Genomic DNA, 12726 nt, shown 5'->3' on the forward strand with positions numbered 1-12726 from the left:
GGTTACATAGAACAAAAAAGTTGGATTATAATCACCTGTGGAGAGCTGAGACTGTGCCTGAATTCAGTCTACTAAATTTCTTGTTTTCTGTAGAAAGAGACATTTCCTAAGAGAATAATACCAACTAATTTCTAGTTAGTAGGTAGAAGAAAAGGAGTAAGAGTAAAAAGGTTGGATTGAAATTGAGTCCCAGACCACATTCCCTATGCTCTGGTCATGTGTTCCTTGATATTGGTCTGATGTTCTCAGCCTCCATGCTTTTTTATCTTATTCTCTATCTAAAATACTATTTATGATTTAGTTTTAAATTATGTAATTTATGAATTAGCACTAATTAGCATTAGTATATGAAGTCCTGTACTCTAATGCAGCTCACACTCCAAGAAGCTTTTTGAGGCATCTTCCCGCTTATGAACAAGCATCCTCCCTTTCTCTGTCCCTCCATTTGTGCAGACTTTATATATTTTTTTCCTACTACATGCTTTAGGCATTGTAAGTGCTAGTGGGTCAAAGAAGAACAATGTGCCACTCCTGCCCTCTGGTGGTTGAAAGAAACATTGCAAACAAGTGATTATAAAGATCTGTGTGCTATGACTCTTCATCAGCCTTGGCATCATCCGTTTCATTCCTGCTGCGTTTATTCATTCACTGATTGGTCAGTCATGTAATGAGCATCTTCTGTATGACAGCCTTTATCAGTACTCTAATGGTGCCTTGTCTGGTGTAGCAGCATTCTGGGCTTCAGTAGCAACAGTTTACACATGTGAAGTCTTTCAAATGGAATTACAAAGGCATGCTTTCGATGTGTCTAGATCTGACTTTCTGCCTCCCTATTTGGGTTGCAAAGTGTTTTCCTATCTGCATCTAACATTTCTAGGCCTACTGAGCTTCAAATTGGTTGTACATGTGATGGATGAAAAATAAAGAAGTATTGTACCTTAGTTTTCTCTTGCTGCCTGACAAATTACGTCGAAACTTAGCAGTTTAAAACAGTAAGCATTTAATATCTCAGAGTTTCTGAGAGTCAGGAATTACCGAAGTGACCTAGCTGGGTGGTCTGGCTCTGTCTCTTAGGGGAATGCGGTCAAGGTGTTGGTTGGGGCTGTAGTCGCCTGACCGCTTGGCTAAGGCTAGGATATGCTTCCAAGTCGATCCTGATCGGTGGGAGGCCACAGCTCTTCAGGTCATGGTGCTTGGCTTCCCCCGGAGTGAGCGATTCAAGAGAGAACAAGAGGGAGGCCTCAGTGTCTTCAATGACCTCGCCTTACAGGTGAGGCAAGAGGACTGCGAAGGGCTTGACTGCCAGGAGGTGAGAATCACTAGGGGCCACCTTGTCTGCTGGCCACCACGTGTTACAACGCCATGTTTGTGAGCCTCTGTCAGTGAATTTGGGCCCATATGAAGAAGACACTAGTAAATCTTCAAATGGAAGTATTTTAGAGTGAAATAAAGGGTTGAAAAATTAGACCAGCTCATCTTCACTTTAATTTCATTCTTCATTCCCCTGGGAGAATGCTGATAAGTCCTCAGTGCTCCCAATCTCATGCTTTTAAACGGAGCACTTAGAAATGAGTCTCATGAGAACAAATTTTTATGAATGTGAGACAAACATTTTCATTTTTTAAATCTGTGATCTGTTTCTGTTTCTGTGCCACTCAGTGGTGAGAAGTATTTCTGCAGAGAGGATGCTTAGTGATAGCTGCTTGTTTCTCAAAGATTCTTTGTCAAATTACTTACATGTTTTAATTTGAGCAGTGAACACCATTTTGGGTCTACGGTCTGTCAGAACGCTGCTAGCCTCAACAAGGTTGTGATGAAAAATGGCAGATATACAGATGATCGGGTGGTAAGGAAAGTGTGACCACCTCATGCATATGCAGGTTTAAACATTGCTAGGTTACTAAGCACGGATGTGAGCAGAGCTGAGAGTAAAGTGCTAGAACAGAATCTTACTTTAGTATTAAGAACATCGGGTTTTGAAGTAAAATTAGAAAGGAAAATTAAAGTTGCCTCTCCTCTCTCCTACCTTCCCCCCCAAGTAATTTTCCTCCCTGTTTTCCATCCCATCTTAATACATGTTTTCATAAGTAAAATCTGTTTTCAGGTTGGTGTGTTCATTTTGAAAGTACAGCAATGCTACTTTCAGCATTGTAAATGGATGGGAAAGGAAAATATGGGAGGATATAAACGATTTAAAATATTAGAATTCTATTGATCTGGTTTTCATGTCGTGGTTTCAATACCATTGTAGAAACAAATCATATTAGAAATGATATTTCTAGCTATGCAATTTTATTGATGCTTCTGGTAATAGCCAACCTAGAATACACGTTTCCATGGAATAATTATAATAGCCTATAATGTTTATCTTTAAGGTCTTATTTTGCAGATATGACTCATGAAATTAATATTAATAAGTTTGTAATCCCCAACGGCAAAAGGATAGATGATAATATATTATACATTGAGATTATTTCCTTTAGAACTTATTTCATTGACCATATTGGATCACATTCATTGATTTGCATATATTGAAGAATCCTTGCATCCCTGGGATAAACCACACTTGATCATGGTGTGTGATCCTTTTAATGTGCTGTTGGATTCTGTTTGCTAGTATTTTGTTGAAGATTTTTGCATCTATGTTCATCAGTGATATTGGCCTGTAGTTTTTTTTCTTTGTGACATCTTTGTCTGGTTTTGGTATCAGGGTGATGGTGGCCTCCTAGAATGAGTTTGGGAGTATTCCTCCCTCTGCTATATTTTGGAAGAGTTTGAGAAGGATGGGTGTTAGCTCTTCTCTAACTGTTGGATAGAATTCACCTGTGAAGCCATCTCGTCCTGGGCTTTAGTTTGTTGGAGGATTTTTTAATCACAGTTTCAATTTCAGTGCTTGTGATTGGTCTGTTTATATTTTCTGTTTCTTCCTGGTTCAGTCTTGGAATGTTGTACTTTTCTAAGAATTTGTCCATTTCTTCCAGGTTGTCCATTTTATTAGCATACAGTTGCTTGTAGTAATCTCTCAAGATCCTTTGTATTTCTGCAGTGTCAGTTGTTACTTCTCCTTTTTCATTGCTAATTCTGTTGATTTGAGTCTTCTTTTCTTTCTTGATGAGTCTGGCTAAAGGTTTATCAAACTTGTTTATTTTCTCAAAGAACCAGCTTTTAGTTTTATTGATCTTTGCTATTGTTTCCTTCATTTCTTTTTCACTTATTTCTGATCTTATCTTTATGATTTCTTTCCTTCTGCTGACTTTGGGGTTTTTTGTTCTTCTTTCTCTAATTGCTTTAGGTGTAAGTTTAAGTTGTTTTTTGAGATTTTTCTTGTTTCTTTTTGTCTTTTTCTGTTTTTAACTTTTTGTTTTATAAAACAATCATATACTTGTAAAGGAATCTTTATACTTGACTTTACTGTTAGTTTTTAATAAACATTATCAAGAGACTATATTAAATTCTTACATTTTCCATATATCAAAAATGTGGAACGCTTTATGAATTTGCGTGTCATCCTTGCACAGGGGCCATGCTAATCTTCTCTATATCATTCCAATTTTAGTGTATGTGCTGCCGAGGCAAGCACTTTTCTTGAGGTAGGATTGTATTGCTATAAACTTCCCTCTTAGAACTGCTTTTGCTGTTTTGGGTCGCTGTGTTTTCATTGTCATTTGTCTGTAGGTTTTTTGGGGTTTTTTTTTTTGTTGTTTTTTTTTGCGGTACGCAGGCCTCTCACTGTTGTGGCCTCTCCCGTTGCGGAGCACAGGCTCCAGACGCGCAGGCCCAGCGGCCATGGCTCACGGGCCCAGCCGCTCCGCAGCATGTGGGATCTTCCCGGACCAGGGCACGAACCCGTGTCCCCTGCATTGGCAGGCGGACTCTCAACCACTGCGCCACCAGGGAAGCCCTGTAGGTATTTTTTGATTTCCTCTTTGATTTCTTCAGGGATCTCTTGGTTATTTAGTAGCATACTGTTTAGCCTCCATATGTTTGTATTTTTTACAGTTTTTTTCCTGTAATTGATATCTAGTCTCAGAGAATCGTGGTTGGAAAAGATACATGATATGATTTCACCTTTCTTAAATTTACCAGGGCTTGATTTGTGACCCAAGATATGATCTATCCTGGAGAATGTTCCATGTGCACTTAAGAAGAAAGTGTATGCTGTGGTTTTTGGATGGGGACTGTCCTATAAATATCAATTAAGTTCACCTGGTCTAATGTGTCATTTAAAGCTTGTGTTTCCTTATTTATTTTCATTTTAGATGATCTGTCCATTGGTGAAAGAGGGGTATTAAAAGTCCCCCACTATTATTGTGTTACTGTCAGTTTCCCCTTTTATGGCTGTTAGCATTTGTCTTATGTATTGAAGTGCTCCTATGTTGGGTGCATAAATATTTACAAGTTTTATATCTTCTTCTTGGATTGAGCCCTTGATCGTTATGTAGTGTCCTTCTTTGTCTTTTTCACTAGTCTATTTTAAAGTCTATTTTGTCTGATGTGAGTATTGCTGCTTCAGCTTTTGATTTCCATTTGCATGGGATATCTTTTCCAATCCTGTCACTTTCATTCTGTATGTCTCCCTAGGTCTGAAGTGGGTCTCTTGTGGGCAGCATATATACAGGTCTTGTTTTTGTATCCATTCAGCCAGTCTATGTCTTTTGGTTGGAGCATTTAATCCATTTACATGTAAGGTAATTATTGACATGTATGTTCCTATTACCATTATCTTAATTGTTTTGGGTGTGTTTTTGTAGGTGTTTTCCTTCTCTTGTATTTCCTGCCTAGAGAAGTTCCTTTAGCATTTGTTGTACAGCTGGTTTGGTGGTGCTGAATTCTCTTAGCTTTTGCTTGTCTGTAAAGGTTTTAATTTCTCCATCAAATCTAAATGAGATCCTTGCTGGGTAGAGTAATCTTGGTTGTAGGTTTTTCCCTTTCATCACTTTAAATATGTCCTGCCACTCCCTTCTGGCTTGCAAAGTTTCTGCTGAAAAATCAGCTGTTAACCTTATGGGGATTCCCTTGTGTGTTATTTGTTGTTTTTCCCTTGCTGCTTTTAATATTTTTTCTTTGTATTTAATTTTTGATAGTTTGATTAATATGTGTCTTGGTGTGTTTCTCCTTGGATTTATCCCGTATGGGACTCTCTGTGCTTCCCGGACTTGATTGACTTTCCTTTCCCAAGTTAGGGAAGTTTTCAACTATAATCTCTTCAAATATTTTCTCAGACCCTTTCTTCTTCTGTTTTTCTTCTGGGACCCTTATAATTCGAATGTTGGTGCATTTAATGTTGTCCCAGAGGTCTCTGAGACTGTCCTCAATGCTTTTCATTCTTTTTTCTTTACTCTGCTCTGCAGTAGTTATTTCCACTATTTCATCTTCCCGGTCACTTATCTGTTCTTCTGCCTCAGTTATTCTTCTATTGATTCCTTCTAGAGAATTTTTAATTTCATTTATTGTGTTGTCATCATTGTTTGTTTTTCTCTTTAGTTGTTATAGGTCCTTGTTAAACACTTCTTGTATTTTCTCCAGTCTATTTCCAAGATTCTGGATCATGTTTACTGTCATTACTCTGAATTCTTTTTCAGGTAGACTGCCTATTTCCTCTTCATTTGTTTGGTCTGCTGGGTTTTTACCTTGCTCCTTCATCTGCTGCATATTTCTCTGTCTTCTCATTTTGTTTAAGTTACTGTGTTTGAGGTCTCCTTTTCGCAGGCTGCAGGTTCGTAGTTCCCGTTGTTTTTGGTGTCTGCCCCCAGTGGGTGAGGTTGGTTCAGTGGCTTGTGTAGGCTTCCTGGTGGAAGGGACTGGTGCCTGTGTTCTGGTGGGTGGGGCTGGATGTTGACCTTCTGGTGGTCAGGGCCGTGTCCGGCGGTATGTTTTGGGGTGTCTGTGAACTTAGTATGACTTGTAGGCAACCTCACTGCTAATGGGTGGGGTTGTGTTCCTGTCTAGCTGCTCGTTGTTTTGCATGGGGCATCCAGCACTGGAGTTTGCTAGCCACTGGTTGGAGCTGGGTCTTAGTGTTGAGACGGAGATCTCTGGAAGAACTCTTGCTGATTGATATTATGTGGGGCTGGGAGGTCTCTGATGGTCCAGTGTCCTGGACTCGACTCTCCCACCTTGGAGGCTGAGTCTTGACACCAGGCCAGAGCACCGAGACCCTGCCAGCTGCACAGCTCAGGAGAAAAGGAAGCAAAAAACAAACATAAAAATGGACAGATACAACCTCAAACCAAATGGTAAAAGCAAAACTAAACAGCCAAAGTCACACAAAGAGACGTACACACACACACTTGTAAAAAGAAAAAACAAACGAACACCAAGAACAAAACCTTAAAAAAAAAACAGACAGAACCCTATTACAAATGGTAAAAGCAAACCTAAATAGACAAAATCACACAAAGAAACATACACCCCCCCACACACACACACACTCACAAAAAGAGAAAAAAGGGGAAAAAATTTTTTCAAAAAGGAAGAGAGCAACCAAACCAATAAACAAATCCACCGACGATAACAAGCACTAAGAGCTAAACTAAGATAAACATAAAACCAGAAACAAATCAGAGACGGCAAACCCCAAGTCTACAGTTGCTCCCAAAGTCCACCTCCTCAATTTGGGATGATTCGTTGTCTATTCATGTATTCCACAGATGCAGGGTACATCAAGTTGACTGTGGAGCTTTAATCCGCTGCTCCTGAGGCTGCTGGGAGAGATTTCCCTTTCTCTCCTTTGTTCGCACAGCTCCTGGGGTTCAGCTTTGGTTTTGGCCCCGCCTCTGTGTGTAGGTCACCTGAGGGCATCTGTTCCCCACCCAGACAGGAGAGGGTTAAAGCAGAGGCTGATTAGGGCTCTCTTGCTCACTCAGGCTAGGGGGAGGGAGGGGTACAGTAGTCATAATTGGAATGCGGGGCGAGCCTGCAGCAGCAGAGGCCAGCATGACATTGCAACAGCCTGAGGTGTGCTGTGTGTTCTCCCAGGAAAATTGTCCCTGAATCATGGGACCCTGGCAGTGGTGGGCTGCACAGGCTTCCAGGGGTGTGTGTGTGGATAGTGACCTGTGCTTGCACACAGGCTTTTTGGCCGGCAGCGTTAGTGGTCCATCCCCATCTCTGAGGTCCGCACTGATCGCCACAGCTCGCACCCGTCTGTGGAGCTCATTTAGGCGGTGCTCTGAATCCCCTCTCCTCACGCACCCCGAAACAATGGTCTCTTGCGTCTTCAGCAGCTCCAGACTGTAATCCCGGACTCCTTCCCGGCTAGCTGTGGCACACTAGCCCCTTCAGGCTGTGTTCACGCAGCCAACCCCAGTCCTCTCCCTGGGATACGACCTCCGAAGCCCGAGCCTCAGCTTCCAGCCCCGCCCGCCCCGGCGGGTGAGCAGACAAGCCTCTCGGGCTGGTGAGTGCCGGCCGGCACCGATCCTCTGTGCGGGAATCTCCCCGCTTTGCCCTCCGCACCCCTGTCGCTGCGCTCTCCTCTGCGGCTCCGAAGTTTCCCCCCTCCGCCACCCGCACTCTCCGCCCGCGAAGGGGCTTCTAGTGTGTGGAAACCTTTCCTCCTTCACGGCTCCCTCCCACTGGTGCAGGTTCAGTCCCTATTCTTTTGTCTCTGTTTTTTCTTTTTTCTTTTGCCCTACCCAGGTACGTGGGGAGTTTCTTGCCTTTTGGGAGGTCTGAGGTCTTCTGCCAGCATTCAGTAGATGTTCTGTAAGAGTTGTTCCACATGTAGATGTATTTCTGATGTATTTGTGGGGAGGAAGGTGATCTCCGTGTCTTACTCTTCCGCCATCTTGAAGGTCTCCTCAGTCTTACTCTTAGTATCATTTTTTCCGGAGCTTTTCTGAAGCTTCACTGTGCCTTTTTCATAAAAAGAAAATCATCCGTTCACAATACAACCATCATCACCTTGAGCTCTTTTTGTTCATCCTCTCTCATTTTGGAGTAATCTTGAAATCTTCCCTCCTATTAGACAGTTTTAAGAAATGTTTGGCTCTAGTTATTTATATTTTCAATGGTAGAAATACTGCCTTAATGCTAGGAAAACTTCCTCATGGATAATAATGCCTTCCTCTTGAAGCATTACAAATTAGTAAGTGAATTATCCATTGATTGGATAAATTTATTTTTTTTTTACCAAAATAAATGCCTTTTAAAAAAAAACATTCATTCTTTGATCAGCTTAATGCAAAGCCTGTACCAGGCACTACAGAAGAGAGAACTGGAAGATAGCTCTGCACGGAAGATACATCCTCTGTCTGTAGCACTTGTCATAAAAGCAGAGAGCTTTTACCTACTGCATATTAGTAATAATAACGAGAACGTTCACATTACAGAGTTAAAAATCAACTTATAAGCCCAGTGTATCTGATTATTTCTAGCATGTTGGGAAAGTGAAGGTGATTCATTTGGTCAGAAGTCCCAGTGATCTCAGGGTCATTTCAGGTTCTCTATGTGATCTTCCTCTTCTTGCTTGCCTTACTCTTTCGAGACAGCCACTGAGTGTGTTTCAAAAGGGATGTCCCCAAGGAAAAGGGACTCCCCTATTCCCAACCCTCAAGATGGACAGAACTGAAGTTAGGAAAAAGCCGATTTCCACGTGGATTTTAAAATATCTATGTGAAAACAAAATGAGCAGTGAAACCCAGGTTTTTAACAGACAGTCAGAAGAGAAGTCGGAAAAGGAGAGCAAGATGGTGAGAATTGGGAGAGTCTGGTGACTCATTAGTTTTCTAGGATGTTAATGTATTTGGCATTTTATGTCGCTGGTGTTAAACTTTTTTGACCACTATCTGCAACAAGAAATACATATTATTGGGCTTCCCTGGTGGCGCAGTGGTTGAGAATCTGCCTGCCAATGCAGGGGACACGGGTTCGAGCCCTGGTCTGGGAAGATCCCACATGCCACGGAGCAACTAGGCCCGTGAGCCACAACTACTGAGCCTGCGCATCTGGAGCTTGTGCTCTGGAACAAGAGAGGCCGCCACAGTGAGAGGCCCGCGCACCGCGATGAGTGGCCCCCGCTCGCCGCAACTGGAGAAAGCCCTCGCACAGAAACGAAGACCCAACACAGCCAAAAATAACTAAATAAAATAAATAAATAAATAAAATTTTTTAAAAAGCTGAATAGGACCTTAAAGATCATTTAATCAACTCATTTAAAAAAAAAGAAAAGAAATACATATCATTACATGACCTAGTGTTCACATACAAATACATTTCTTTATATAAAACTGAAATGAAAAATTATTTTCCCCTTACTACCTGTACCTTCTCTTCTGTGTCATTATTTTAAAGTGCTGGCAGAAAGCATCCCATTAATTGCATTTCATTATCCTCTAATGGACCAGACCAGGGGTTAAAAATACTGCCTTGGGAAACAGTGAGATTCACATGGGCAAGAATAGAAGTGAAGTAAGGATTGTTTTTTGGATGTAACTGTTATTGTGGGTTATCTGCCAGTTTGTAGAAATCCAACTACTTTGATCGTCTGACACACAGCTTTCCACCCAGCAAGTGTCAAGTTACTGTTGAAGAAACACAGCACAGCAGTCATTACTACTGTACAGCCAAATCAGTTGTTGCTTATATCAGTCTCGTCCCCTAAACTCATCCTGTTGCAAGACAGGAGATGCTTGTTGATCAACTGCAGCTGCCACTGACCAAAACAGCTATACAACATAAGCTAAACTGTAACTTAATCAGACGAGGAGGATCCCCTGTGACTTCAAATCACTCCAGAACTTTGTACAATAACCATTTCTTGTCATCCACAGTTCCTGCAGGGCAGGAATTGAGCTGCTCAGTAGGGCAGTTCTGGCTCAGGGTGTCTTATGAGCTTTTAGTTTGATGTTGGCTGGGGCTTGGGAACTGGGGATGGAGGGTCACATGGCTAGCAAGTTGGGACTGGCCAGTTGGTTTCTCTCCACATGGACCCCTCCACCGGGTTATGTGCCTCTCGACATGGCAGCTGGCTTTGTCCAGAGCGAGCCATCCTAAAGACCAAGACGGAAACCCAAGGAGGTGCGATACATAGGTGTGCGTACCAGGAGGTGAGGATCCTTGGCTATCTTAGAGGCTGGCTACCATTCCTTAAAAGAATATCTTTATTGGGCTTCCCTGGTGGCGCAGTGGTTGAGAGTCCGCCTGCCGATGCAGGGGACACGGGTTCGTGCCCCGGTCCGGGAAGATCCCACATGCCGCGGAGCGGCTGGGCCCGTGAGCCATGGCCGCTGAGCCTGCGCGTCTGGAGCCTGTGCTCCGCAACGGGAGAGGCCACAACAGTGAGAGGCCTGCGTACCGCAATGATAAAATTTAGAAAATGGGGTTCATGAGGAAATACTGAATCATTAAGCAAGTAATATTTAAAGTGCAGAATTATGAAAAATTAGTTAAATATTGGGAAGAATCTAAATGGAATTAATAAGGATAGAAAATAATTTAGTAAAATTAGTAATGCTAATCATTAAATAAGTAAAATGACCCATCAACTGATTGGTCAGAGACATGTGTCACTAAATTTTTACAGAGTAGACAGAAGACTGTCATACACATTTCACTTAATTGCTGCTCTAGATTAGGCGTTGGAAACAGTGGCCTGTGGACCAAAGCCAGCCTGCTGCCTTTTTTTGTAAATAAAGTTTTATTGGAATGCAGCCACATCCATTTGTTTACATGTTGTCTATGACGGCTTTCTCACTACAAGAGCAGAGGTGATCACTGTGACCAAGACTGTTTGGTCCACAAAGCCTAAAATATTTGCTATCCTTTGCAGAATAAGTTTGTCGACCCCTGCTCTAGATTTAGATTTTAGACTTTTAAATACAGGGTTAGGTTTTGTAGTGTTGATGAGATGCATAAATCCAAGGACTGTAGCATGTAAGTGGACTTATAAACACAAAAGAAGGTGCAGTGTTAAGTGTTTTTAATTTTTTTTAGAAGAAAAGTCTTAAAAATTAGAAGAGGGGTAGAATATAGTGAGATTCACAAGCATAATGTTTCATTAGGGAAGACTTTAATTAGGATAATTCATGAGCTTCACATGGGGCTTGTAGGGGAACACATGAGGCCAACATTTGAAAAACAAATGTTGACTGAATTAGGTTGTTGTGAAAAAGCAATTTAAAATTTTTAATCAGTTTCTTACTCTGAATTGGAAGTGAGGAGTGTTATTATTTACTTGGAAATCTATTCTGGTTTATGATTAGAGTTTTGATTTCCTTTTTTTTCTTTTTAACATGAAAATATAGTCTTAAGAACATGCCCCTGAGTAATACCCATTTTCTACCCATGTACAGTGAGATGACTTGAAGATATACAGGTACTTATCAGTCTTATAATATGCTGCAGACAAACAAGAATGAAATTTCTGGGTAAGAAGCACAAAGTTTAGGGCTCAGGGTCAGACGAGTGAGGACAAGATGCCAGGTACTTATGTGCAAGGGTTGCAATATATTTCTGATAGCACCAGCAGCATATATTCTCCAACTGGATTGGTTTTATGGTCATTATTAAAGACTACTTTTCTAAACTAGTGAAAAGAATTTATACCAAATATAATATACTTTAAGATTATGGTATAAAGAAGAAAAGATTTAGAGATGAAGTTATTAGTATTCCCTGAAGTTAACAGCTACCATTTATTGGGTACTTACACTGGGCCAGGCATTGTGTCAGGTACATTTCAAAAATTAGCTCCTTTAATGCTCACAGTAACTCCATAGGGTAAGAAATGATGTTATCTTCACTCAGCACATGAGTAAACTGAAGCTCAGAGAGTTTAAGTTGCCCACATTTAGTAGCAGGACTAGGGCTTGAATGTGGGGGCATCTCGCTCGGGTCTCTCCACACCACGCTGCTCACCTGGGCACCTGTCACCTTGCTTCTGGCTCCTGTTGGTTTCCTTTCTGTTTTCCCTTCTTCCCATCTCTTTTCCCCTTTCTCATTTCCTTTTTTCCCTTTTTATCAGTTAATTGCATAACTGATAAATGCTGTGGAAAACAATTTATAAAGCCCAAAAGGGTACAAACTATCAATAAAACATGAAAGTCACTTCACCCAGGCTGCCAACAGTCACTGTTCTCTCACCTGCTTCTGGGATGATGTACATGCACCAGAGACACCTGCCAGGATGGGACACACAGTTCTGCCCTGTTCTTTTTGACAGGTGCACGACCTGTTCCATAGTACAGATACTTTAATTTATGCAGCCATTCCTGTTGAGTATCCTTTCGACTCTTGGCATCTTGTTTTCCCGCTTTGTTGCTGTTTATGTAACTTTGCCTAATGAGCTTCTGGTGTTTGCCTTACCTACACTAATTGAGACGACTGAAGTGTAACTGTGAGTCTAGATGATCTTTGAAAAGCCATAGTTACGTTCTTCTATGACCTTAAATGGTATTTTATTGAGTCTAATTTCTTGAATAGGATTTTGTTTCTGTGTCATGAAGTCTTGTAACCCTTTCTTAAACTCCTTGAGAAGTGTCCTTCTTTGCTCATTTGTCAACAGATTACGTTTTGTATGTCAATTCTGATTTAAAGTTTTTCAGGGATCTGCTATTTCAAGCAGATGTTTTAAATTACCACAGAAAAGTACTTTTTAGAGTTGATTTGTCATAGGTCATTAAGCTGTAAAATCGTATATATTGTTAAATCTATGTAGTGAAAAAATTTGAGCCACAAACTGTCAGGAAGTAATTTTTCCAAAAGAACATTAAGATAACCTAATTT

At 41.2% G+C, this 12726-nt stretch overlaps 1 protein-coding gene and 1 non-coding gene across 13 annotated transcripts in view; one reads left to right on the forward strand and one right to left on the reverse strand.

Annotated features, from left to right (window-relative positions):
* Window positions 1-12726, forward strand: part of PLEKHA5 (pleckstrin homology domain containing A5) — a 244389-nt gene that overhangs the window by 76001 nt on the left and 155662 nt on the right. The window lies entirely within an intron of this gene.
* LOC115802874 (U6 spliceosomal RNA) lies at window positions 3474-3580 on the reverse strand. The gene has a single exon (XR_004023453.1). It is a non-coding gene; the product is annotated as a U6 spliceosomal RNA (small nuclear RNA).

Source organism: Delphinapterus leucas, chromosome 11 (genome assembly GCF_059928025.1).
Source record: "Delphinapterus leucas isolate spDelLeu-1000000601 "Yukka" chromosome 11, BTC_Dleu_Yukka2, whole genome shotgun sequence".
NCBI classification, from domain to species: domain Eukaryota; kingdom Metazoa; phylum Chordata; class Mammalia; order Artiodactyla; family Monodontidae; genus Delphinapterus; species Delphinapterus leucas.